Here is a 27,233-nt window from a genome sequence, read left to right as displayed (position 1 = left end):
TTAAAATAATAAATAAATAAATAAGAATCTAATTACCTCCCCCAAAATAAAAAAAAAAAGTAAAAATTTAGAAAAATCCTGAAAAATGAAAAAAAAAAGCAAAAAAAAAAAAAAAAGAGACTAGAAAACCAACAGAAAGGATCAAGGAAACTAGGAGCTGGTTTTTGAAAAGATGAACATAATTGACAAACTTTTAACCAAACTAAGAAAAAGAGAAGAATAAGAAAAAAAATCAGAAATGAAAGAGGAGACATTACAACTGGTACCACAGAAATACAAAGGATCAAAAGAGACTACTAGGAACACCAACAAATTGGATAACCTAGAAGAAATGGAAAATTCTTAAAAACATACAACCTACCAAGACTGAATCATGAAGAAATAGAAAATCTGAACAGACCAATAACAAGTAAGGAGATTAAATCAGTAATCAAAAATCCCAAACGAGAAAAGCCGAGAACCAGATGGTTTCACTGGTGAATTCTACCAAACATTTAAAGAAAAATTAACACAAATCTTTCACAACCCTTCCAAAAATCGAAGAGAAGGGAGTACTCCCATACTCATTTTACGAAGTCAATATTACCCCAATACTAAAGCCAGATAAGGACACTATAGGAAGAGAAAACTGCAGGCCAATATCCCTGACTAATACAAATGCAAAAATTCTCAACAAAATTCTAGCAGACTGAATTCAACTGCACATTAAAAGTATCCTATACCATCATCAAATAGGTTTTATCCTAGGGATACAAGGATGATTCAATATACACAAATTTAAAAATGTGACACACCACATTAATAGAACGAAAGATAAAAACTATCAAATAATCTTAATAGATTCAAAAAAGAGCATTTGACAAAACATCCTTTTATGATAAAAACTCGCAACAAATTTGTATAGAAGAAACATACATCTATGTAATAAAAACCATGTTTGACAAGCCGTGCTAACATCATACTTGATGGTGAAAGATTGAAAGCTTTTCTTGTAAGACTAGGAACAAGACAAGGTGCCAACTCTCACCACTCCTGTAAACATGGTACTGGGAGTTGTAGCCACAGCAATCAGACCAACGAACCAACCAATCAACAAACCAACAAACAAATTAATAAATAAATGGTATCCAAACTGGAAAGTTAGAAGTAAAATTGTCTTTGTCTGCAGATGGTCTGATCTTACATATATAATGCAAAAGATTCCACCAAAAAATTATTAGAACTAAGCTACAAATTCAGTAAAGTTGCAGGATAAAATATCAACATACAGATGTCAACTGTGCTTCTATACACTAACAGCAAACTATCTGAAAAAGAAATTATTAAAAACCCCATTAACAATTGCATAAAAAACAATAAAATTTTGAGGAATAAATTTAACTAAACACGTGGAAGATCTGTACACTGAAAGCTATACAATACTGATGAAAGAAATTGGAAAGACATGAATGAATGGAAAGGTAGCCTGTGTTCGTGGATCAGACAAATTAACACAGTCAGGATGTCCACACTATACAAAACCTTCTATACATTCAGTGCAACCCCTATCAAAATTCCAATGACATTTTTCACAGAAATAGAAAAGAAATCCTAAAATTTGTATGGAATTATAAGAGATACAAATAGCCAAAGCAATCCTGAGAAAAAAGAACAAAACTGGAGCCATCACACTTTCTAATTTCAAACTGTGCTACAAAGATATAGTAATCAGAACAATATGGTACTGGCAGTAACCAATGGAACAGAATTGAGAGCCCAGAAGTAAACTCAAGAATATACAATCAACTAATATTTGACAAAGGAGCCAAAAATACTCAATGGGGAAAGGATAGTCCCTTCAATAAATGATGTTGGGAAAACTAGATAACCACACTGAGAAAAGTGAAATTGGATCCTTCTCTTACACCACTCTCAAAAATTAACTCAAAATGGATTAAAGGCTTAAACATGAAACCTGAAACCTTAAAACTTCTAGAGGAACGTAGGGGAAATCTTAATATTGGTCTTGCCAATGATTTTTGGATATGACACAAAAAGCCCAAGCAACAAAAGTAAAAATTAGTAAGTAGGGTTATATCAAATAAAATTCTTCTGCATAGCAAAGGAAACAATCACAAAATGGAAAGGTAACCTATAGAATGTGAGAAAATGTTTGCAAACCATATATCATGTAAGGGGCTAACATCCAAATACATAAAGAACTCTCATAACACAATAGCAAAAAAATCTAATTAAGAAATAGTCAGAGGAACTGAATAGACATTTTTTTCCCCAAAGACGACATATAAATGGCTAGCAGGTACATGAAAAATACTAACATCACTAATCATGAGGGAAATGGAAACCCAAAGCACAATGAGGTATAACTTCACACCTTTTAGAATGGTTATCATCAAAAGACAAGAGATAACAAGTGTTGGTAAGGATGTGGATGTGCACTGTTGATAGCAATGTAAAGTGGTGCAGCCACCATGGAAAATAGTATGGAGGTTCCTAAAAAAATTATAAATGGAATGATCATATGATCCACCAATCCCATTTCTGGGTATCTATCCGAAGGAAATGAAATCAGGATCTTAAAGAGGTACCTGCACTCCCATGTTCATTGCAGTATTATTCACAATAGCCAAGACATCGAAACAATGTAAGTGTCAGTCAGCAGATGAATGGATAAAGAAGATGTGATACACACACACACACACACACACACACACACACACACACACACACACACACAATGGAATACTACTCAGCCATGAGAAAGAAGGAAAACTTGCCATTTGCAATAACGTGGATGGATCTTGAGGACATTATGCTTAGGGCAATAAGTCTGACGGAGAAGGATAAATACTGTATGGTCTCACTTACATGTGGGATCTGAAAAAAGCTGAACTCATAGAAACAGAAAGTAGAATGATGATTGCCAGGACTGGGATATGGGGGAAATGGGAGATGTCAAAGGACACAAACTTACAGGGCACATCTTCACTTGGAAGATGAATAGTTCTGAGGAGTCCAACGTTCAACAGGGTGATTATCGTTAATAATACAGCCTTATATACTCGAAAGTTGCGAAGAGAGTAGATCTTAAATGCTCTCATCATAAAAAGAAATGGTAACTATGTGAGGTGATGAAGTTGATAGCTAGTGCTACAGTAGTAATCATTTCACAATATATGTGTATTAAATCAACACATTGTACACCTTAAAACTTACACAATGTTTTATGTCAATTATTTCTCAGTAAAGCTGGGGGGAAACAATAAAAATCAAAATGTCACATTTACTTTTGGAGGAAAAGCAGCACCGCCTCCTGATGGCTGAATTTAAAGTCGTAACGTTGATTAATCCTCTCAGGACCCAGGTTCTAAGCCATTGCAGGTTCCAGGTTTGCCCTGAACCACAAGGTCACGCTAGAGCCTGGTGTGCTGCCGCCCCCTAGTGGTAAGTAGGGTGGCGCGGGACCCACTGCTCTTCTTCCAGCCTAAGGGGACCCAAAGCTTCCAGTCTGGAAGTTAACAAAGGCTGAAATTTGCTGAACTGTTGAAACCGTCTCCTCCCTTCAAGCCTCCCCAAATAATTGAGTCAGTAGGAGGAACCATCAGGCCCAGCACTGGGCGGGCAGGCTGAGATGTGGTCCCTCAACTGAGGTGCTGGATCTGAGCCCTTTCCTAGTCAGAGCCGCTCCCCTGCTTGCAGGGATGAAAAATGAACACGACATAGAAAGTGAGCAGGGAGGATCTTCTGGCAGGGACGCGTGTCTAAACTGTCTGGGCTTTTTGTTTGTTTGTTTTTGTTTTGTTTTGCTTTTGCAAGTGAATTTTGGCGACCATCTGTTTTAGAGGAGGTGTCTCTAGTGGACAGAAGTTTACCTATCCGTTGCTGTTTTGTTTGCCTCTCTTTCTACAGGGTATTTTGACCCAAATTCTCCTTCCGTCTCACCTTTTTCTTTCTTCCAACTTATTTTTCTCCCTCGATTCCACTGCTCTGATAGCTCTGAACCTCTGCACCATCATCTTTTCCAAGCCTAAAACCAAGACTCACGCAGCCTTTGAGGAGTGTGGCATAAATGTAGATATAGTTAAAATAAGCCCCAATTCTCCCTTTTTCTCCTCATCATTTGTCTCTGCCTCTCACAGATACACTTCGGTCCATTGTCACAGAAGAGGATAGATTCAGTGACATAAAGTGCCTTATAAGGGCTAGACCAACAGACCAAGGGGACACAGTATTGAGACTTAACTCTGCACAATGTGAAGCCTCAGGAGCTTATAGAATATAAACACCACCATTTATGAGACATATCCTGATTCTCCATGTGTTATATGTTAAAATAAGGAAAAAAATCTTAACGTTCCTTTACATATAACCAAATCTTCTCTGGCACTCCAAATCTCTCCCAAACCCCTGAACTCTAACACTTATTCTTCCCTGTGAATGGATGCTCTTTTCACACCCCTTGGGCTAAGAACCTCGTCCAGTGGGCAGGTAGCCTTTACGATGGCCCCTGATGATCCCCACCTTTTAGTCATGCCCCGCTTGTAATATCCTTCTCTCCAGTGTGGTCTGGACCTGGTGATTTCCTTCCAAAAATAGAAAGGTGATTCCCTGGACTTTCTAGAGTCTCTGTGTCCCTGTTGGGCAGGATGTCAGGGTTTCTTTTTCCAAGAACTGAGGCTGAGGGGGTTGGTGCCTTAGACTGGACATTTTATGTGACATGTTCGCTAAAGCCCCTGCACAGAAGGAGGGAGGGGTTGGTGCGAGTTGTTGGGGGTGGGGAGTGGGAAGGGAGAAGGATTGGCTTGAGACTTTGGGGGAAAATTCCATGTTGTGAGGCATCTGAAGTTTTCTGGGAACTGGACAATACTTCTGACTTTCTTCCTCTAGCACTATCTTCTATCTTGCTTCTTCATTTTTTTAGGAACTCCACTGCATTCCCTGCCCCTTGCCTCCTGCTTTTGAAGTGCTAATGAGGTAGAAAGCTGGATGGGTTTTTTAAAAAAGTTTTCCTGAGGTATAAATGACACCTCAATGCACATATTTAAAGTGTACAACTTATAGAAAATAATTTAAAGTGTACAATTCTCAGAATATACTTTAAAGTGTACAATTTGTGTTACTCAGGGCATTTTTCTAGACAGAACTAGAACAAATAATCCTAAAATTTATATAGAATCACAAAAGACCCAGAACTGCCAAAGTGATGCTGAAGAAAAAGAATGAGACTGGAGGAAAAACCCTCCCAGACTTCAGACAATACTCCAGAGCTACAGTAATCAAAACAGTGTAGTATTGGCACAAAAAAAGACATACGGATCAATGGAAGAGAAAAGATAGCCCAAAAGTACACCCGCACAGCTACAGTCAATTAATTTTTGACAAAGGAGGCAAGAATATACAATGGAGAAAAGACAGTCTCTTCAGCAAGTGGTATTGAGAAGGCTGGACAGCAGCATGTAAATCAATAAAGTTAAAACACTCCCTCACACCCTACACAAAAGTAAACTCAAAATGGCTTAAAGATTTAAATATAAGACAAGACACTGTAAACCTCCTAGAAGAAAACATAAGCAAAACATTCTCGGACATAAATCTTAGCAATGTTCTCCTAGGGCAGTCTACCCAGGCAATAGAAATAAAAGTAAAAATAAACAAATGGGACCTAATTAAACTTATAAGCTTTTGCACAGCAAAGGAAACTATAAACAAGATAAAAAGACAATCTACAGAATGGGAGAAAATATTTGCAAATGATGCGACTGACAAGGGCTTCATTTGCAGAATATACAAACAGCTCATACAACTTAATAAGAAAAAACCAAACAACCAATCCAAAAATGGGCAGAAGACCTAAACAAGCATTTCTCCAATGAAGACATACAGATGGCCAATAAGCACATGAAAAAATACTCAATATGGCTAATTATCAGAGAAATGCAAATCAAAACTACAATGAAGTATCACTTCACACCAGTCAGAATGGCCATCATTCAAAAGTCCACAAACAATAAATGCTGGACAGGGTGTGGAGAAAAGGGAACCCTCCTCCACTGTTGGTGAGAATGTCGTTTGGTGCAGCCATTATGGAAAACGGTATGGAGATTCCTCAAAAAACTAAAAATAGACTTACCATATGATCCAGCAATCCCACTCCTGAGTATATATCCAGAGGGAACTCTAATTCAAAAAGGTGCAACACACCAGTGTTCATAACAGCACAATTTACAATAGCCAAGACATGGAAACAACCTAAATGTCCATCGACAGATGACTGTATAAAGAAGCTGTGGTATATTTATACAATGGAATACTACTCAGCCATAAAAAAGAATCAAAGAATGCCATTTGCAGCAACATAGATGGACCTGAAGATCATCATTCTAAGTGAAATAAGCCAGAAAGAGAAAGAAAGACACCAAATGATATCACTTATATGTGGAATCTTAAGAAATGAGACAAATGAACTTATTTAGAAAACAGAAACAGACTTACAGACATAGAAAACAAACTTATGGTTACCAGGAGGGAGAGGGAGTGGGAAGGGATAAATTGGCAGTTTGAGATTTGCAGATACTAACTACTATATTTAAAAAAGATAAAGAGCAATGTCCTACTGTAACTATATTCAGTATTTTATAGTAACCTATAATGAAAAAGAATATGAAAATGAATATATATGTGTATATGTATAACTGAACCATTATGCTGTACACCAGAAATTGACACAACATTGTAAACTGACTATACTTCAATAAAAAATAATTAATACCCTAATATGCCATGAAATTGTAAAAAAAACAATTAAGATGGAAATCAGTTTCTATGCTATGAATGTAACCGCTTGGTCTAGAAAAAACAAATAAAAAATATAGATGGTCAAAACAAAAAAATAGTGTGCAATTTGTGACATTGTCACCACAGTCCAGTTTTCTCATGCCCTTTTGTGCTCCCTCCACCATGTCCTCCTCGTCCCACCTTCCCCTAGGCTACCACTGACCTGCTTCCTGTCCATATAGATTAGTTTGAGCTTTCTAGATTTTTATTAAAATGGTGTTTTAAAAAATTTGCATGTTGGAAAATGAAGATGTCTCTCTACTTTTTGCACAATTCCTCATCTACTTTTTCCTGCCAGGGTCAATTTGGAGGAAACTATGGAGTAGCCTTCTGGAAACTGTTGTATGGAAATATGTTCATTATTAAAGTATTTTTCTCTGGACCCCAAACCCACTTTTCTGTGCTCTTGTATTGTGATACAGGAGCTAGGACTCTGCAAGCCACATTTCCACTTTGCCAACTAGCTCCAAAGTAGGTTCTCCATTAGCAGAAGCTGGAGGGAGATGGCCAGGCTGGAGGGCAGAGCAAACACTTACTTCCTCCTGGCTACTTCCTGAGGATTTCCTGTTGCTTCCCACTGAAGCAGCATCTTTACCTCTAGAAGGGTAGTTCACCTTTTCATAGCAGCAACTGAATCCAGTTTGCTGTTTTTCCTAACACGTATAGAACCAGCTTCATGTCGTCCTCCCAGAAACACCAGCATCAGCCCATTCTCTCATCAAAGATCTGGTCCCAGCCCCACAGCCCCTCCAAGCTCAGAGAAAGTAGTGCCAGTTCAGTACTGCCCCTGCCTCTCCAATCTGGGTTTCAGCTCAGCAATGCCTTCCCTTTACACTTCAAAGTTTAATAATCCAGCCTCTTCCCTGTTTCCCCAACTGCTCCTGTAGTTGCTCTCTGTGATATCTTAGATTTCTCTTCCTACCCTTTAAGTTATGTATCTGATAACTTTCTACCTAGTTTCTAATTCTGTATTTTAAATTCTGTCTGTTCAAATGACTAGTGTGGTTTCTGTCACCTGCCTGGATTCTGAAGATTATGGGAACAGACAGATGTATTTGTCATAACTCTTGTCAAAAATTTTCTTGCCTGGGATTGATATTTTCTTCTCCTTTTAAAGAAAATACACGAAAGGAATTGTCTACACAAAGAAATGCCATTGTGTTGGCAGTGGGTTGAATGGTGGCCTCCCCAAAGACATGTCCATGTCCTAATCCTCAGAGCCTGTGAATGTGACCTCATTTGGAAAAAGTCTTTGCAAATGTAACTAAATTAAGGATCTTGAGATGAGGAGATTGTCCTGGACTATCTGGGTGGGTCTCAAATCCAATGACTAGTGTGCCCTTATAGGAGTGAGGTGGAGGTTTTGACACAGATAGAGGAGGAGGCAAAGGACCATGGTGGCAGAAATTGGAGTCGTGTAACCACGGGTCAAGGAATCCTGACATCTACCAGAAACTGTGAGAGACAAAGAACGATTTCTCCCCCAGGGCATTCAGAGCGGGTACAACACTGCTGACACCTGAATTTCAGGCTTCTGGCCTCCAGAAGTGACTTGTGTCACTGACCAGCGGTGTGATTTTATGCGAAGACGGCCAACTTTTCCTTCTGATGATCTGCCTAAAATCTGATGGTGCATTCCAAGCAGAAGGGCCCTGAGTATCAATGGACATACAGTTCCCCCAAAAGGTCAGGCACAAAGGATACTTTCCATCAAAGAGTAACCTTCAAAATAGCAAACGCTATGCTCCAGCCGCTCTACCTGGAGTTCTTCAAAAAAGAGACAGACAAACGCAGGAACAAACGACGACGACAACTTTAATGCTATCCAGTCAACAAAACCACATCAACTTCGGAGATCTAGCAAGATGATTGGATTTTGGCCTGGATCTCATCAAGTCTCAGCTTCTGAAGTAATTTGCAAGCTGAGAAAAAGGCACCGCCCCCCTTGATAGCGTTTTGTTGTAAACCTAAGCTCCCAGGAGAGTATAAATTCACCAGGAAAGGGTCCTTGAGAACTATCCTCCTCTCTGCGGCCGAAGCGATGGCGCAGAACTTTCCTCCCTGCGTGCGCGAGGCCTGGGATTCTGCAGCGGAGTCCCAGAAATCGGAGATGCTGCAAGTCTTGAGCTTAGCGGACCTTGCGGACTGGCAACTGCCTTTCTATCCTAAGCTGGGCCACCTCTCTTGCTACCAGGAAGACTTGGATTGGGAATGCCTTTCCAGTCCCTGCGGGTTTCTGTGCACTTATTGCCCGAAACATGGAGCCCGAGCGCCGAGCATCGGCAGGCGGAGCGCCGGGAGGCCCGCCAGGGGCCCGACGCCCGCGACCCGCTACGGTCCGGAGCCACAGGCGCCCCAAGAAAAGGCGGTCGCCGCTCCCGCAGCCTCGGTTGGCAGGTGGCGCCGCTTCCTGGGCCGCCTAGTGAAGCCCGAGAACGCTGCCGGCGGGGACCCTTCCAAGCGTCGCCCTGCTCCTGCCCCCGGGAGGCAGCGGATCCCAAGCAGATTTCGAGGCTGGGGGCAGCGGATCCGACGCGCAGTGGCCCGGAGGACCCGGAGCTGCGAATGAGCCCCGAGATTTGAACTGAGCCCCTCACCGCCCCGGACAAGTGATGTTCCAGCCACATCTCTGCGTTTGCTCCAGAGATGGAAGTCCTTTGTCTTTAGAATTCTTAGTGAAATTCCTTCTCGGTACTTAATACTTAATAAAGGTGACGACAAACGATGTTAACAGTCCATTTTTCTTTCCCCAGAGGCCCTGGTTTGTCTTTTGGGGAAGACTAGGCGCACGGGCGGCGGTGGCCAGTACCAGTTCCCGCGCCGCATCCTCGGTCGCCGGGTTTTGCTCGGCACGGGCTGGACCCTGGGGTTTCCGATGGAAACAGGCATCCTGGGTGACGTGGGGAGGGGGCTGGGGTGGAGCGTGGGCTTCCGTCTGACTCCGCGACACCCGCTGGGCCTCCCAGAACAGCAGATAGGCCGCCCGCAGCCCCCGCTCCGTGGCCCTGGCCCTTCTTGGCCTAGAGTCCTTCTCGGGACCCTCCAGGCATCTGCCCGCGGCTCTGCTGCCGCCTCCACCGCATTTCCCCCACTCCTCCCTGAACTCACCCAGAAGTTCACCCTCTCCTCAGGGGCTAAAGCCCAGCTAGTCTCCCTAATCCCTCTGAATCTCCGCAACACTTTTGTCAGCAGCACCGGTCAGGAACTGGCTGAGCTGACCTGCTTCCAGATAGCCAGCGTGGAAGTCAAGGGGATAATGATCCTGGACTAGTGGCCTGGAAACCAGCGCCCCCTTCCCTGACCCAAAAGGATGGGATGAGCGCGCCAGGATCCAGCAGTGGACATGCTCAGTTCAATTCCTCCTCCAACTGGCTGTCTTTTCCAAGGTGCCAGACTTCTCCATCCAAAAGGGACTTGAGTTAGGGCGTTCACCCCTTCCTGGGGTTGAAAGCCAGCTCTTTCTGGAGTAAGACGCCTTTCCCAATGTGAATCACTGTATCAGGCTCAGCACAGGCCACGACTTAGAATCCTCCCAACTAGATGAAGAGGGTATTAATCTGCTTCTTCTCCTGGGCCTGGCATCCTGAAGCAATTTACACTGAAGGTTAACACCAACATCTAGATTTCAGCACCTTGTTTTTGATGACTTATAGGTCCAGCATTTGCCTTCCCTCTCTCCTCCACCTCCCTCTTGGCCCAGACATGCTATTACACTGTGTAGGAGAGTGAAAGTTTGGAACTTCACCCGTCTTGCTGCAAGGTTGGGGTCTGGAAGCAAGAAGTGGGAGCCAGATTACTCCCCTCCCTGTACTGGGTAGAAGCCCGAGTCTGGACAACCTCCAGGGACTGATCTGAGGCTCAGGGGAATGCTCTATTTCTGTGCAGATGGGAACCACTCACTGGGTGGGAGAGAAATACTGAGGACTCAGAGACTGTCTCTGCGCAGTAAGTAGTTTGGGAGTCCCCCAAAAAACTGCCTGGAGTTGACACTTGTGCTCCTCTCTGGTCCAAATTTAGCCCCAGGGAAGAGGAATACTGCAGATCAGGTGTCTGCATGGAAAAGTCACCAACCCTAGTGTAGGTGGTGATGGGTGCCCACAGGGCAAGGATCTGGAGTTCTGCCCTCTCTAAGACTACCTGGGTGGCTACCTCAGTGCTTTCTCCTCCAACTTCATTAGAAACACCCCCTTGAATTCAAGCCCTGTTGCTACAGTCACTGGCTTCCCTGTGTTCCAGTCCCCAGGGCATAGTTTGGGATTGTGCAAATATGACCATCATTTTTTTTAAAAATCATACATTGGAAAAATGTCTGTTCTTTATAATTTCTTGCTTATAGAAGTGGAATTCTGGGTTAAGAGCATTCATATTGAAATTTTTAATGCATATTGCCACATTGTCTTTCCAAAGATCCTTTCAAATTCATACACAAAAGTCCTGTTGGGAAGTTACTACTTTACCAACAGTAGAACAAATGAAAAATTTTAATGTAGGCCACTATGGTAGTCAAAGTTATGTCATTTTAAAAAATGACACTTCGCATTTCATTGACCTTAATGAACCCTGAACTGGGTCCCTGCTCCCCTGTCAGACACAAGCCCACCTCCCATCCCTTTTAATCCTGGCTCCATCCACACAAATCAATTGCACAGGCAGAGAATAAGGAAACAGGCTTTAATCATTGTGCACAATTGGAATTAACATAAAAAGCACGAATATTCTGAGTACATGTACAAGAAACTTCCTTAAGATAGTATTGATTCCCTGAAAAGACATTTCTTATTGAAAAACCTGTCAATAATTCAGGAATGAAAGGACAATAAGGATGTTCTGCACTACAAAGACCCTGAGGCTCATCCCCGAGCAAGGCTGGGGCCAGGGGAGAAGTCCAGACAGGCAGAATGAGGGCCTCCACTGGGGTGACTCCGTGACTCCAGTCCAGGGCATGGGTTGAAGGGTCGCCGTGAGGCAGGGCATAAGGCTGCCATCCTTCCTTCCTTTGCGGAGTTCCTGGGTTTCAAGCCTCATTTTTCAGCAGTCTCAGGGGGTGGGGATGGGAGTGGGTGGGGCTGTCTTGGGATCCTGGGAGGCAATCTGGCCGCTTGTCTGTCCACCTCCGCTGCTGCTGGCATCTCCTCACTGGTTCAGGCCCTGTTGAGCTACGCGGTCTGTAGCTTTGGCCTCTTCTTGGTGGGACTGTTGCTCCATCCCGGATGAGCCATTGGCTCCTGGGCTTGTATGTCTTGACAGCGTTTTTGGCTGCTCTCAACTTGGGAACCATCTGCATGCTCGGTGCAAGCACGAAGCGGCCTCCCACATGTACCATAGTGCCAGTCCCCCGTAAGACTGGGGTCATTGGCAGGAGGGGCAGCTCAGCACAGGGAAGTTCCAGAACCCAGGCCCAGGCCTGGTTCTGGGTTCAGGCCTCATGGCATGTGGGGCTCTGGATGTGCCCACCTCCAAGACAGCTCTTCCAGGGTAGATGCTTGGGATTCCATCTCTTCAGTCTTCTTACTGGGCTGGGACTAGTTGCCTGTCTAAGCAAAGGGGCAAGTGATTCAGTCATTTACTGAGTGTGTCTGTCTTGTATAGGACATCAGGAAACCTAAGTTCCAGATAGGTGGGGATAGACACTCATTTACCTTTCAAATTGTCTTGGAGCCTCATGGGATAGAGGAGAAAATTGCATCTTTCTGGGAGACAATATGGAAATTAAGAGCGGTTTCATTGATGGAGTTAGAGGAGGGGGATGGGAGGAGAGGAAGTTCCCTGGGGAAAGAAGTTCAGTCCTGGTCAGTTCTATTCCTGCAGAAAAAACTCTCTACTCAGCAGGCAAGGCTGCCAAATTACACTTCACTTGAACGTCTAATAATTTAACAGCTCAGAGAGGACTGCCTGATTTTAGAGATGAGATTCCATGATGGCAGATCCTCGCCAGAATACAAAGCTAGTTTCAGCAGGAGCTGGATTGAGATTCCAGATTTTCATGCAGGCATATCAGGAAGGGAAACAAGTAAAGGAGTGATTAGGTAAGGGTAGGAAAAGGAGAGTGCTTACTTAGAGTTGTAATATTTCTATTTTTGTCTACAGTAGCTTAGTGGAATCAAAGGGAGATCTCAAGTTTGACCTGATTTTCATACCTAGACAACAAATTGAATTGAGTGAATGCCATGTTTTTTTTTTATCTTGTTTGTTGGTAGGACCCCTACCCTATTTTATATGACTGTGAATATTCTATCATTAGTGATTCTCATTTCTCTGCTTCCTTTCTTCCATATAATTTTTCCTGTTAATAACTATTGTACTTTTAATGAGTATTTTGGTAATTTTCAGTGTGGTACTATATAGTATTGTTTTGCATGCCTGTATATTCAATTTATGTAAAAGGAAATGTGTTCTCGTTAGACAGTTTAGATAGAAATGAGCACTGGGCAGGGAGAGAAGGGGAAAGGAACAACCCAGAAGATAACAGTGTGTCTGCATTCAGGAAAAGGGACTCCAGAAATTTTTACTTTCTTTAAATGAGGGCCAGCAAAAGAAGCCAGTTAAAATCAACATGCTGCAGCTGTGCATAAGAGGACCAGACACAACTTGAACCAATGAACCTGCCCCAAAGGGGATGGGCGTGCCAGAGCATAGGAATCTGAGTTGTCAATCAACCAGAGCACAAGGAACCTGAGCTGTCAATCAGCTCGATCACTCAAAAAACCTGAGCCCTTAATCAATCACCAAAAAAATGCCCCCAAGCCAAGATACAAAAATAGGAAAAACAAAGGAGCCCTGCCATTTTTGCTCTCTTGGATTGGCCCGCTCCCAATTCTCAGGAGTGTACTATCGTTTACTACCTTTTTACTTCACTAATGAAAAATCTTGCCTGTATCACGCTTTCTGTCTCTCATTAAAAACTCTTTTTTTTTTCAGGTGACTAAGAACCGAGGTAATTCTTATTTCCCTTTTCCCGGTAACAAAGCGATTCTTTAGGGTAGCAAATCTGGATTTCTTCGGGCCTGCAATTTTTAAATCGTAGCAAATTGTGGTTTCCGAACAGCGAGTCCCAGCAGCTCCTGGTTTGCCACGCCAGTGGAAGGGCCAAGGCCAAAGTATGCCCTTGGCAGAACCCTACCCCGCCCATGTGCCATCGCATTTTGGGCCGAGGACAGCTAGTGTCCACCTGATGCCCTCTGATGGTGGTGGGACGGTGAGATTAGCCCCGAGCCACTGTACCCCTTGGCTATTCCCTTAGTGTCAAGAGATGGGACTTTTTCTGTCACAACACATTTACCCCAGGTCTAGGAGGAAACTCAAAGTCATGACGTTATACGGTGGATTTAAAGTGAAAACAGGGACTTTTTTTTAGCCGTAGAAACGATAACTACCACAGGGGTGCCCAGACTGAAGGGTTTGATTAAAGGGATTTTCATTATTTTAATAAAGTTAAAAATTTCAACCCATAAAATAACATAAAATAAGTTGAATATCAAGTACATTAAATAGCAAGACAAGTAAAAATTTTAAATAAATAAAATGGAAGGTAGTAAAATGTAACGATACTTTTAAATTAAAAATAAAAGAATGAAGAGAAATCGAAAATAAATTATCCTCACACTGAGACGGTGTTTTGCTCTAAGGCGGCACCGGTCATTCCTCCACGCAGGGCGTTTTCGGGGTCTCAGGCTGCTCCTTTCTGAAAGCCGGCAGTTTCTCTTTGTCTGCACAGCGGATCGCTCTCTAACGGGTAATTTGTCTTGGGCCACAGCACCACTGTCGGCTGCTGCCAGTGCCAATCGTGTCTGCGGTTTCTCGTCCGCGAGGCGGCCAGCAGCGCGGAGCCCCAGCGGCCAGAGGCGGCACCGCTCCTTTTGCCCAGAGCGGTGGCTTCTGGTCTCTGCAGGGGCGCCGACAGCTCCCTGCGTTTTGCAGGGCTCCTTCTCTGTCGGGTTTGCTTATCGTTGTTCCCTTTCGGTTGTTTTCATGGCTATGTTTTTTCATCAGAATGACTTATTCTGGTTCGCTGTGCTGTCTAGGATTTGTCTGAACTCCATTGTGTCCGGTTTCCTTTCGGCATCTCCGTTTCCTTTCGGCTGTTTTCCTCTGGCTACGGTTTTTCATCGGGACGATCTATTACCGTCCGTTGGCCGTGCCCTTGTAGGGCTTGTCACTGTTCTGTTTGGTCGGGTTTGCTTTCGGTTTCTCTGTTTCTTTTTTTATTTAAGTATAGTGAGTTTATGTCGTATTTTATTCCGTCTGATTTGCTTTTGGCTTTTCCATTTGTTTTCGGCTTGTGTAGCTCTGGTTACGATTTTTTCATCAGAACTGTTTATTTCGGTTCGCTGTGCTCTGTAGGGTTTGTTGCGGTTTTTGCATTCCTTTTAATTGACGTATAGTCAGTTCATGTCGTGTTTTATTCAGTCCGACCTGCTTTCGATTCTTCTGTTTCCTTTCGACTTAATGTAGCTCTGGTTACGATTTTTTTTTCCCATCAGAACGATTTATTTCAGCTCGCCGTGCTCAGTACGATTTATTCGTATTCCATTCAGTCTATTGATTTTTCTCATATTTCCTACCACGATTTTTTTGATGTCTGACTTGCCTCCGCCCACGGTGCATAAATACCAAGGCTCATGGCCCTTCTGAAGGCTTTGCCTCCTCCATCAGAGCAAAGGCTCGTGTCCTGCTGCTGGTCCGAGAGGTCAATTGCGATGGAGCAGCATTTTCTCCAGCCCAAGAAGGAGGCTTGGGATTGCGCAGAGTTGGAGCCAGAGCTGCAGCCTCCTGGCGGGAGCCCGGCAGATTCTGGGCCGTGGCCGCTTCCTTTCTACCCGGTACTGGGAGAGTCCTCAGGCCATCGCGGCGATTTCAATTACGAACTGCTTTCCAGTACTTGTCGGCGCCTGCCCTTTGTCTTCTTGCCAAACAGACCCTGTCCCAGAGCCTGGAGCACTTTGGAAGCAAGTGCAGCCCAGTTCACAGCCAGAGGAGAGAGGGACCCGGCAGAGGAACCCGACCAGCCCCCAACGGGACCTGGTGACAGAGAGCAGGACAGCAGGCCACCTTCGGAGCTTCACCTTCCTCCCGTCGCCGCTTGGTGGAGCCAGAATCCGCTGGTCTCCGGCTGTTTAGAGTGGATTGGTCGCTCCCTGCATGCCTTGACCTGTGGCTGCTGCAGGTTCATTTTTGGCGCTAAGGAGCCCTGAGATGGCAGCGGGAGTCTTTTGGGCACTTGACCCAGGAAAGGAGTCTAGGTTACAAAATCTGCCTCCTCAGGAAATAAAAATGCATTGCGACACAATATCAGAGTTCGTTGTCCATGTTTAGTTCTTGTTCCCTTTGAGTTTCTCGTTGCAGTTCTGGTCACTTAGCACTTGGCAGCTTCCTTACTGGACAGCCAACCCAGGGAACAAAAGTATATTCATATTTTCGCCCAGCCGGTTGTTTGTCTATGGCAGTAGCGTTGGTTCTGCTGAGTGGGATGTTTCTGGCTGGCTAGCAGCAGCGGCAGTCACTCCCTGTGGGGTTGGTACCGAGTCCGGATTCGTTCTGCTCCACACTGGGACAGGCCAATAAGTCGGGAGATGAGGTGTTGGGGCAAGGAATAACAGCTTTATTTGGAAAGCCAGCAGACTGAGAAGATGAGGGACTAATATTCTAGAGAACCATTTTACCCAAGTCAGAATTCAGGTTCCTTTTATACCGAAAAGGCAAGAGTGTATAGTTGATTGCAAACTTCTTGGTATTGGAATCCTTTGTTCTTGGAGCTGTCCAGGTAGGTCAGGTCATGGTGTTCCTGTAAACCTCCAACAAGACAAATGTTATTCTCTGCTCTGAAACCTTTCATCTCTATATGAATGGAAAAGTGCTTTACCATTAAAGGTCAGAGCCTTGAGAATGTATATTTCAGGTTACAGGAGACATTCTTTTAGGAAAGGTGCAGAACCAACATGACTAAGCATAGGAAACAGCACAGGGTTAGAGCTAAAACATCTCTAACGTTGTAGTTCTTCCCTAGTACAGGCGCTAGCTCGTAAGAGCCAGGGTCTCCGTTTTCTGGGTCTCTGATTGGTGGAACGGGAAGGCGGGTTCTTCATCCATCAGGAAGTGTTTCCCAAGAGAGCGCCAAATCTTGCCTGAAAGGGCCACACAGGTTTGGCGTTTTTTTTATTGGCAACACAGGTACTCCTTAAGCTTCCCTTGGCACAGCGGTAGTTGCGCCGAAATCGCCCTTGGGTTTCTCGTCCTCCAGTGCGACGCTAGTGCGGGGCGTGGCTGGGCTCTCAGCAGTAGGGCCCCTCAATTCTCCCCAGAGGTAACTGGGTCCTAGCACCGCTGGATCGCTCCACGCCCCGCCGGTCTCACAGTCGCAGTCCCTGGGCTGGCACGGAGCCGCTGTTGAGGTCTGCACTTGCCCTGGTTGTGAGGAGTCCCCGGCTCTTCCCTCACAGAACACGTTTGCATCGACTTGTTTTCTCGGTGGCCGCACGCAGCGTACATTCCTCCAAATCGGCTTTTTCTCGGTCCGCGCACTGTTAATTGCTCCTTGCCGGCGTTGCTTTGAGGCAGAACTACTCCAGGTGCTCCGGGTCAGCGTTTCGTGAGTGGCGGCTTGGATAAAGCACTGGTCAACGAGATTTCTCTAGCAAAGCAAGTCCGGATTCCGGACTAGTAGCGCTTCAGCCCCGCCTGCAATTTCTCAGCCTTAGGAATCTGGCGTTTTACCGTGAGCTCGAGATTTCTTAGTCTGAAGAAGTCCCGCTGGAGAGACTCCTTAGGGTAACAAGTGGTGATTTATTCTGGCCTGTGATTCTTTGTCCTAGCAAATTTCTGTTTTGGAACAGCAAATCTCAGCAGCTCCTGAGATGCCACGCCTGCCGAAGGGCCAAAGCGTGCCCTTGGCAGGGCGGGACCACTCCCCTGTGCCATCGCTTTCCGGGCTGTAGCACAGTTAGTGTCCGCCTGATGCCCTCTGACGGTGGCGGGACGGTGAGGGTACCCCCGAGCCACCCTACCCCTTTTCCATCCCCTTAGTGTCATGAGTTCGGGCTTTTTCTGTCACAACACACTTGCTCTACTTCTAGTAGAAAGCTCAAAGGCGTGATGTTTCATGGTGGTTTTAAAATGAAAAATAAGGACTTTTTTAAAACCTTAGGTCTAGTTTGGCAATTACAATGGGCTTGTCCAGACGCAGGGTTTGGTTTAAACGGATTATCTTGTACCTTTTCCAAAGGATTACATTTCTTTTATTACATATCAGATACATTTACAAAAAAAAAAAAAACCCTAAATTTACCTTTTGCTTATGTTTTTGAAATAAGGTGGATTTAATTTTGCTTAGGCAGCTTAAATGCTTTAGTGGGCTTAGGTGATTTTCAAGCGTGGTGTGTTGTATTTTCACTTATCATACTTCATTTTTACATATTTTAAATGAAAAATTTTGTATTGTTTTATGTGCATCTTTTAATAGTTATGCTTAGCAATTAATGTTTTAGCATATTAGCTTACTTGGAAATGATTTAGATATTCCAGGAACATTCATTATTTAACTTTGTATAAACTTTAATCTCACTTGTAGCTCCTTACATTACTTGTGTGTTACACATACATTTGGATTTGGTATTAGATAGTTATCAGTGATCTCAGGTTATCCTTCTTGCTGACAAATTTCATTAGAGATAACATGAGCTTATGTGACCAGTAAGTCCACATAGATAAAATTTTATGTTTGCTTTATAGTAACCTTCACAACTCTGAAAACATCTCTATTTTAACGAAACCCAAAAACTTAAAGTAGCTTAATTTTACCAAAGGGTATTACAAGTCATGTGAACTTGAAAAAACTTTTGGGTTAGTTTCTATATTTCTGAGAGTTTATGACATACTTAATTCATATAATTACTAATTTTTCTCTAGACAATTAAATAGATATCTTTAAAAATCATCACATATATATAATATAGTTATACATAAACCTTTAGATATACAGAAACACATACACAAACAGATATACACAGAGATATTGTAGCTTTCATTTAAAATTTTTAGCCATGTGTCAGGTGCAAGATACAAAACTCAAAAGATTAGCTCGTTCAAAATTGTGCTGTTGGGAGATGGAATAAGTTAAGGTTACCTGCTCAGATGGCTAAAACTTTCTACTAATGGTTTTTTATTTGCTCCACTATAAAGATTCTTTTTGGTGAAGCTATTTCTGGAGTCATTTTGTCTTTTAGAACCTTCCGCATAGAAATTAAAGAATAAATTCTATTGCCTTTCAGATTGTCTGAGATTCTCTCTTTTTAAGGACACCCTTAGACTGGTCTATCTTGTGTAAGGTAAAGGTTCCCCAAAGTGGCCACAGTAAGTACAAATATTGATGAAAATTCAATTAACAATCTAGTTAAGAAGAAAAAAATGAATTTTATTTGAGCCAAACTGAGGAATATAACTTGGGAGACAAACTCTTGGAAGTGCTGAGAACTATTTCTCCTGTTAGTAGTCAAAGGCAGAGTCATATACATTTTCTTGACAAGGATCCTACATCAAAATGATATGCTGACATTTTACACAAAGTTTACCAGAGATACATCGTCTAGGTAAGCACATACGAAGCAAGCAGTAAGTCACTATGACTACCTACAGAATTGGAAAGAATGCCTAATCTTTAAGAAGTTATATTGCTAGCATTGGAAGAAAGGGAAAAAGAACTTTGGGGAGCAGGCATTCCCATCTTTGGGGAGGTCTGGTTAGTGTGTGATGCAGATGCATTAGGAAGGAAGGGAGGAGGCCCAAACGGAGACAGAAGAGAAAATTTTATGCTTAAATTGTCTTTACCTGTCTTAAAATATAAATTTTATTTCATTTTCCCGTTTTGATCATTAATATTTAGATAGAAAGCCTTAGGTGAGCAAGTATTTGGTCCCCCAGTGATAGGGTGGTTACTTACCTACCCTGGATCCATTATTTCCCTCAGTCTTAATAACTCAGTTCTTTCCTTCCTTTTACAGAGTTTCAGCAGTAGAATACTTGTTAAGGACTGATAGACAGTTGTGGGTCAACAGACACTTAGATTATTATTTTTTTTTAAATCAGGTTCAAACCATACTTGTGTGGTGGGGTCAAAATTCCCTCTTTTGGTTGCCATATCTGTTTCTCTTCTTTAGTAGCAATTTCTTGCACCTGCAGATTGACATCTTTTACTGGATTAGCAGGGTGAACAGAGAGCAGTGGACATTCTCTAGGCTGAACGTGGTGAGTCTTTAAAGCTGCTCATTTGGCTACAGTGTCAGCAAGCTGGTTTCCATTAGCTTCCATAGTGTTAGATTTGGGATGCCCTGGTGTTTTAATAATTGCTAACTGTTTTTTGGCAGTTGTGTAATAGTAACTCTGCAACTTGTTTTTCTTTCTTTCTTCCTTCCTTTCTTTTTTCTTTCTTTCTTTCTTTCTTTCTTTCTTTCTTTCTTTCTTTCTTTCTTTCTTTCTTTCTTTCTTTCTTTCTTTCTTTCTTTCTTTCTTTCTTTCTTTCTTTCTTTCTTTCTTTCTTTCTTTCTTCCTTCCTTCCTTCCTTCCTTCCTTCCTTCCTTCCTTCCTTCCTTCCTCCCTCCCTCCCTCCCTCCCTCCCTCCCTTCCTTCCTTCCTTCCTTCCTTCCTTCCATCCTTCCTTCCATCCTTCCTTTTTTTAGGTTGTCCTAAAGAGGTTAAAAACCTCATTGTTTTCATAGCATTCCAAAACTGTGTGCCACTCCAAAGGCATTGTGACAGTCAGTATAAATATTTGCAAACTGATCTTTAGCCATTTGAAAAGCTCAGGTTAAGGCAATTAATTCAGCTCGTTCTGCTGACTTTGTTTCTGGTAATAAGAGCTTTCTCTTACGTTTACTGTGGATGTTATTTCATGCCCAGGTTGATAATGCCCCTGCTCATCCTTTAAGTAGGACCCATGTGTAAATCAAATTAGATCAGCCTTATCAACAGGAGCTTCTTGTCAGTCATTCCTGGGAACAAAAAGATAATCTGTTATTAAGAGGCAATCATGGTTGTTTCCTTCTTGTAGTTCTTGCAGGGTTAAGGTTATTACAGCATACCAAGGTAACATTACTCTGTCTTCGGTAGATAAGAGAGCCGTTGCTGAAATAGCCCCTATACAAAGTGCAAGTTCTTTTGCTACTGAACCTAATTTAGTTTTAGAGCATAAAAGCAAGTCATCTACAAGCATTTTTTGCAAAAGCATCAGAGTAAGACAATAACTGTCAATAAATAACAAAAGACTTAAAAACATGGTTAAAGACCTGATTACAATGCAACTGTTAGGGAACATTGGCCATGTCTGTGACAAAATTTTAAAATAATAACTAGAATTATGACTGACAACATATGAGGACATTTCAAATTTGAAGAAGTTGATATAATTTCTAGAACATTTATAACCTAAGAAGTTGTGTCATTACGCACTTGACAATGCTTCCCATGTAATTTAACATACCAAATAAGTCAGTATCTCTTTGAGATGTTCAGGGGCCCTCTGAAGCATTCTTAAGCTAGCGAGGGGCAACAGAACTTCATTTAGAATTTGATTTGAGGAAGGTTGTCAAAGATATCAAAAGGTTTTAGACATTTGGCTAAGTAGGATCATAAGTCACTGTGAAACAATACTTAGTCATTTAACCAAAGTAACAATAAAAGATTTCAAAGGTAAACAGAGAAAACTACAACAGATAAGAGTTAGTAAAGAAACTTTATAATCGTTTTTATCAAAAGCAGATCAATATTTCAAGAAAACTTTGTCCAACTAAAAGAGGAAAAAAAAAGAAATTCCAGTTTTGCCCCACTTTACTTTTAATAGTAAAACTCATTTATTTGACTAAATTCAGTCTATTCTTAGTCCTGATCATGCACAAAACTTTTGTTCAGACTTCCTTTTTTAGATTTAAATTAATTTCTAGAAAATATGCTCCTTCATAACACAATCTTCCAATAAAGCACAAAATGTATTTATTAATAGTCTCAAATATATTTTGTCTCTCATCAGTAAGAGGTCAAAAGTAGGTAAAAATGGATTCCTTTAGCAATTAATGTTTGAGTATTTTATCTTATCAAAAATGATCTAGACATTCAATGAATTTTCATCATTTAATTTAATTTAGCAGAACTCTAAAGTTTCAAGTTACCAAAAACCTGGAGAAACTGTTTACAGGCAGATAGAACATAAAACATAATTATTTCTAAAGAGTTCACCCAAAAACTTTTATCTCATTTATCTCTATTTCACTACTTTTGAAAAAATCCTCATACCAAGTCAATTTTCTTGTTGACAAATTTTATAACAGATAACACGACCTTACCGATTTTCAGTAAATCTAGGTACAATAAAAGTATTATACTTAATGTTGATGATTCTAAGGACATATCTATATTAATTAAATCATCAATTTAATCTTATTTTAATAATTAAAAATTAACCCTAGGTCACATGGTACTTTAAACATTTTGGGCTAGTTTATGCTATGTTTAGAAATATTTTATTTATAAATGCTTACTTTTAAGTCAATTAATAAGGCTGTTTCATAAATTAATTTTGATAACATCATATGAAGGTAGAGACAGATCATATTTATAATGTACACACAAACATCAGCATATCTAGAAAGACACAGAGACCTCATAGTTTTCCTGCTTGAGTTTGAAAAAGCTTCTTTTCCCTTTTTCCTTTCTCAGGTTCTGCTAACTGAGCCAAAGTCGTATTCTCAGGCTATGTGGGCTGTGTTTAAATTTCAAGAACATAGTAAGAGTTTTAACTTCAAGCTTTCTCCTAGGAATAATTTATTCTCTCAGAGTCAGAATTTTGAAAACATGTTGTATCAAGCTGGCTTTCCTCTAACTGCTTATGGAAAAAAAACAAACAAACTTTGGAGTGTCAAAAGAGCCCCATCCTGGCCATTTAAGAGTTAAGTACTTGGGAATGTTGGCTTCATTCCAAGTGTACAGGAAGCCAGCTGGAGTTCCAGTGGGTGGCTGTACATCGGGGAGTTGTACAGACTTTGAGGCATGGTTTCCCATTATTAATTCGGTAGCCTAACTCTGATATGATCTGGACAAATTTCTGAGGGGCAGACCGAATGTGTGCCGCTCTGAGTCTAGCTCCCCAAGGAGCCACCCTTGGGTAGGTTTGACTCTCTAACATGTTGGTTTCTCCCTTCAGCAGTCTAAAACTGCTGTGGGTGCTTGGAGCACTAGGTGATCAGCCTTTGTATTGTGCATTCCCAGCAAGCAGAATTTACTTAATTGTTCTAGTGGGATCCCCTGTGGGACTGCTGCCTGTCGTGAGGATTGATCCTCACACACTTCCACAAGGTTCTCAGCAGCCTGAGAATGCCTTGTGGCCAGAAGGAGCAAGTGTCCCTTTTCTTCAGAGCTGAGCAGCCTCAGTCTCTCATTTCATGAGCAAACAGTTTATTCAGACCATGTATACACGATATTTCCAATTTAAGCCCATTTTAAAAAAGCCAGGTAACCCAGTTCACTCTAAAATTCCCCCTAGGTCCCTGCCTAGGAAATATCAGTACTCCCCTAGGACTCCAAGTCCCAAGAAACACAGTTTGAATAAAATTTGTGACATTATTTAAACTGTCGATGTCTGGATATCAGGAGAACTCACCAAAGCACCTGAGGAATACCGAGAAGCTAGTGGTGCTCAAAGGGCCCAGGCTGGCAGCAAGCAGCGGTTTGGGGTCGATTCCAGGTCTCTTCTGGTGGGTGTCTCTGATATCCTGCTAACTACGCCAACCAAGAAAATGTTTACAGGAAATTCAACTGACAATTAAGTTAATGAGCAAAAAGGAATTTTATTCAAGTCAAACTGAGGATTATAACCCAGGAGGCAGACCCTCAGAAGCTCTGAGGTCTGTTCCACCTGTCAAGAACCAGATATGCAGTTTTATAGATAAAAATGACATGCTGACAATTTACAAAAAGTTCACCAAAGATAGTGTCCAGGGAAACACATACAAAGCAAGCTGTAAGTCACTTTGACCCCTATAGAGTTGGGAAAGAATGCTAATATTTAAGAAGTTATATTGCTAGCTTCAGGAAGAAAAAGGAGAAGAAACATCTTTCCTGTGATTCAGGCACTCCCATCTTTGAGGAGGTCTGGTTAATGTGTGATGCAGATGCACACTGCACATTAGGGAGGAAAGGAGGAGACTGAATTAGGGGGAGGGAAGAAAGAGAATTTTGTTTAAATTTTCTTGTGCTACCATAAAATATACATTTTATTTCATTACAAATTATCTAATCATTTACCCATTTTCTCCAAAAGGCACAAGATTCTGGTTCCAGTTTTGGACCAAGTCGAACCTATCTTTCTTTGCCTTTGGATTCTCTAAGGCGTCTTAACTCTGTCAGCCCATTTTTCAACAGCTGTTGCAGAACACAAGGGATCACCCCTTTGAACAGAGTAGGGTGACTTACCAAGAAGCTTCCACAAAGGTCCCTCAGCAAGATCAGTGAGCTCCACACAAAGCAGGGAGAGCTGGGATCCCAGATTGGCCAGAAATCAGGGAGCCCAATGGGGCCCTGGGTGCAGGCACCAGTGACTCACCGGTCTCCAGGTTCTTCAGGTTTTGTTTGTTTTTCCCCATCTTACTTCTGATGACAAACATTTTTAAAAGAAAATTCAGAGAACTTTACTGAATAGAAATATTTTATTGAGGGAGAAACAAACTGTTCCCAAAGAAGATTTCAAACGGAAAGCTAGTATGAAGCTCAGAGGCTTGACTTTTCAGGACAGCTTGTAAAGTGAACAGGAGGAAGTTGTTTAACCTTTACAATAATTGGTTATTACAATAGGCATTTCAGAGAGCAGGGGATTGGCTAAAGTGATTATCTTATTCCATTTTAGGACGATGACTTAAGGTTTTATTAATTTTAATGATTTTCAAAGGCATTTACAAGAATAGCTTGAGTTAAATTTCCCCTGTGTTTTGCAATGAACTGGATTGCAAAAACAAAACTTTTGTTTGCTAGGGGAGTTTTCAAGCCTGGTCTATATTTTATTTCATTTCATCTCACTTCATTCATTTCAACTCTGATCCTTCTGGGCGCTAGCCTCGCTGAGTTCTCACTGTCCGCAGTTCTTAGGTGGTAGCACCCTTGAAAGGACCAAAACGGATATTTGCTTTTGACCACAACAGGACTCTGTGCCAGGCGTGTCTTGCTGGTCCGGGCACCGTTAAGGTGCTTTGTGTCAGCACTTTCTGTCGCGGTCACCACCCCACCAACTGCACCAGACCGGCATTTTCTTAGAATTTTCCACTAGAGTCACAGTGGTGCTTTCCCGGGGTCGCAGCCTCGCCGCCTTCCCCAAACCCCCGCAGTGGGTGGCTGGCAGCAACGCGCTCGCTTAGAGCCGGTTCGATTTAGCGAGTTCCGCCTTAGCGATGGTTCCCATTTCACTCGCCTACGAATCGGGGTGTGCCTGGGAATGCGATTTTCAGCGTGAAATCTATAAAATATTCTTTTTGCCTTTCCTTCTTTTTTTATTGGGGTAAAATTGGCATGTAAATTTCAGGTGTACAACATTATGATTCCACATCTGTTTTCATTACAGAGTGATCATCCCTGAAAGTCTAGTTACCATCCGTCATCACGCACTTGACCCCTTTCATCCATTTCAACCGCCCTCCAAGCCCTTTCCCCTTTGATAACCTCCAATGTGCTCTCTGTCTGAGTTTGTTTCTGTTAGTTTGTTCAAGGTTGTTTGTTTGTTTGTGTGTTTGATATTCTACATGGAAATAAAAGCATATTATTTTTTTTTTTTTGGTCTCTTACCTCCTGACTTATTTCTCTCAGCATAATACCTTCAAGTTCCAAACATGTTACAAAGGGCAAGATTTCATTCTTTTTATGGGTGAATAGAGTTTCATTGCATGTGTATATATACACCAGGTCTTTTTTTTTTTTTAAATCAACTCATCCATGAGCGGACACTTATGTTATTTTCATATCTTGATTGTTGTCAATAACGCTGCTATGAACATCGGGGTGCATCTAACTTTTCAAGTTAGTGCTCTTATATTCTTCAGATAAACATCCCGAAGTGGAATAACTGAATTGTGTGATAGTTCTATCTTAACTTCTTGAGGACTCTTCATACTATTTTCCAAAGTGGCTGATCCAAGTTACACTCCCACCAACAGTGTATGAAAGTACCTTTTTTGTCACATCCTCAGCAAAACCTATATTTTTTTTTTTGTCTTTTTAAGGATAACCATTCTAACAGGTATGCAGCAATGTTTTATTGTGGTTTTGATTTGCATTTCCCTAATAGAGATGTTGAACATCTTCCATGTGTCTATTGAGGTCCTCTGCCCATTTTTTAAATCCTTTGGCATTTTTGTTGTTTTCAAGTTGTACGAGTTCTTCATATATTTTGAATATTAACCCTTGATGGATATGTGATTTGCAAATATTTTCTCTCATTCAGTACTTTGCCTTCTCATTTTGATGGTAGTTTCTTTCACAGTGTAGAAGCTTTTTAGTTTGATGTAGTCCCATTAATTTATTTTTGCTTTTGTTTCCCCTGCTGTTTCTAGACTTGAGAAAATAGCTGCCTGCTAGATACCTTGCTGTTTCACAGTCTCAATACTGAATTACATAAATTAGCAATTGTGTAAGAAATTTTGCCATCATAGACGTATGAAAACTCCTTTTGCTTGCTTGATAGATTCTACAAAAATTCCAACATCCTTCTTTTTTTTTTTTTTTTTAATATACCCTGGGTTCCTGCTTTGGCTGTTGTGGAAGGACAAGGAGCTGAGGCAGGGGTGGCTGGTGCCATGCAGGTTCAAGGCAGAAAAAAAAAAAAAAAAGGAAAGAAAGAAAAAGAAAACTGAAAAATGGAGCACACACCCCCATTACTAGAAATAGTTATAGGTAATGGCAGCAGCAATCTATGCTAGAAAAGCTTTTTCTCTAACAATGAAATGGATAGTGAAATACTGCAAAGACCCCAGCTTTCTACCAGCAAAGAGCACTTCTATGGTATTCAGCATTGCTAGTCAGCTTCATAGCCAAAAACAACCTAAGACCATAATTTTACATATTGCTAGTACACTGTTTAGTACCAAACTTATTCTACAATATTTAATAAAAGACTGGTGTCTAGATGTATATTATAATTTAAAATGTAGGGAATTATAAAGTGACAATAAGAGCTTGCCTGATAGAGTGTAACACTGTCTGCTTGGTCTATAACAGTCCCAGTAATCAATCATTCCTACTACTGCTACTTTGGATAGAGTACACTGTGGCATATTTTGGTGTCAAATAAGTTTTGCAAAGAAATTTGCACACAAAAGGGTAGAGTGCATAAAACTCTGAATTTTAGAATTGCTAAAGGAACCGTAAAACTGGGTTAC

At 41.8% G+C, this 27,233-nt stretch overlaps 1 long non-coding RNA gene across 1 annotated transcript; it reads right to left on the bottom strand.

Moving 5' to 3' along the window:
* Window positions 1-11,491: 11,491 nt before the first annotated feature.
* LOC141575938 (uncharacterized) lies at window positions 11,492-18,685 on the bottom strand. Its single transcript, XR_012504046.1, has 2 exons — window positions 14,436-18,685; window positions 11,492-12,368 (listed from the first exon to the last, which is right to left on the bottom strand). It is a non-coding gene; the product is annotated as an uncharacterized LOC141575938 (long non-coding RNA).
* Window positions 18,686-27,233: the final 8,548 nt, after the last annotated feature.

Source organism: Camelus bactrianus, chromosome 3, assembly GCF_048773025.1.
Source record: "Camelus bactrianus isolate YW-2024 breed Bactrian camel chromosome 3, ASM4877302v1, whole genome shotgun sequence".
Classification (NCBI taxonomy): Eukaryota; Metazoa; Chordata; class Mammalia; order Artiodactyla; family Camelidae; genus Camelus; species Camelus bactrianus.
This window is presented reverse-complemented; position numbering and strand designations above follow the sequence as displayed.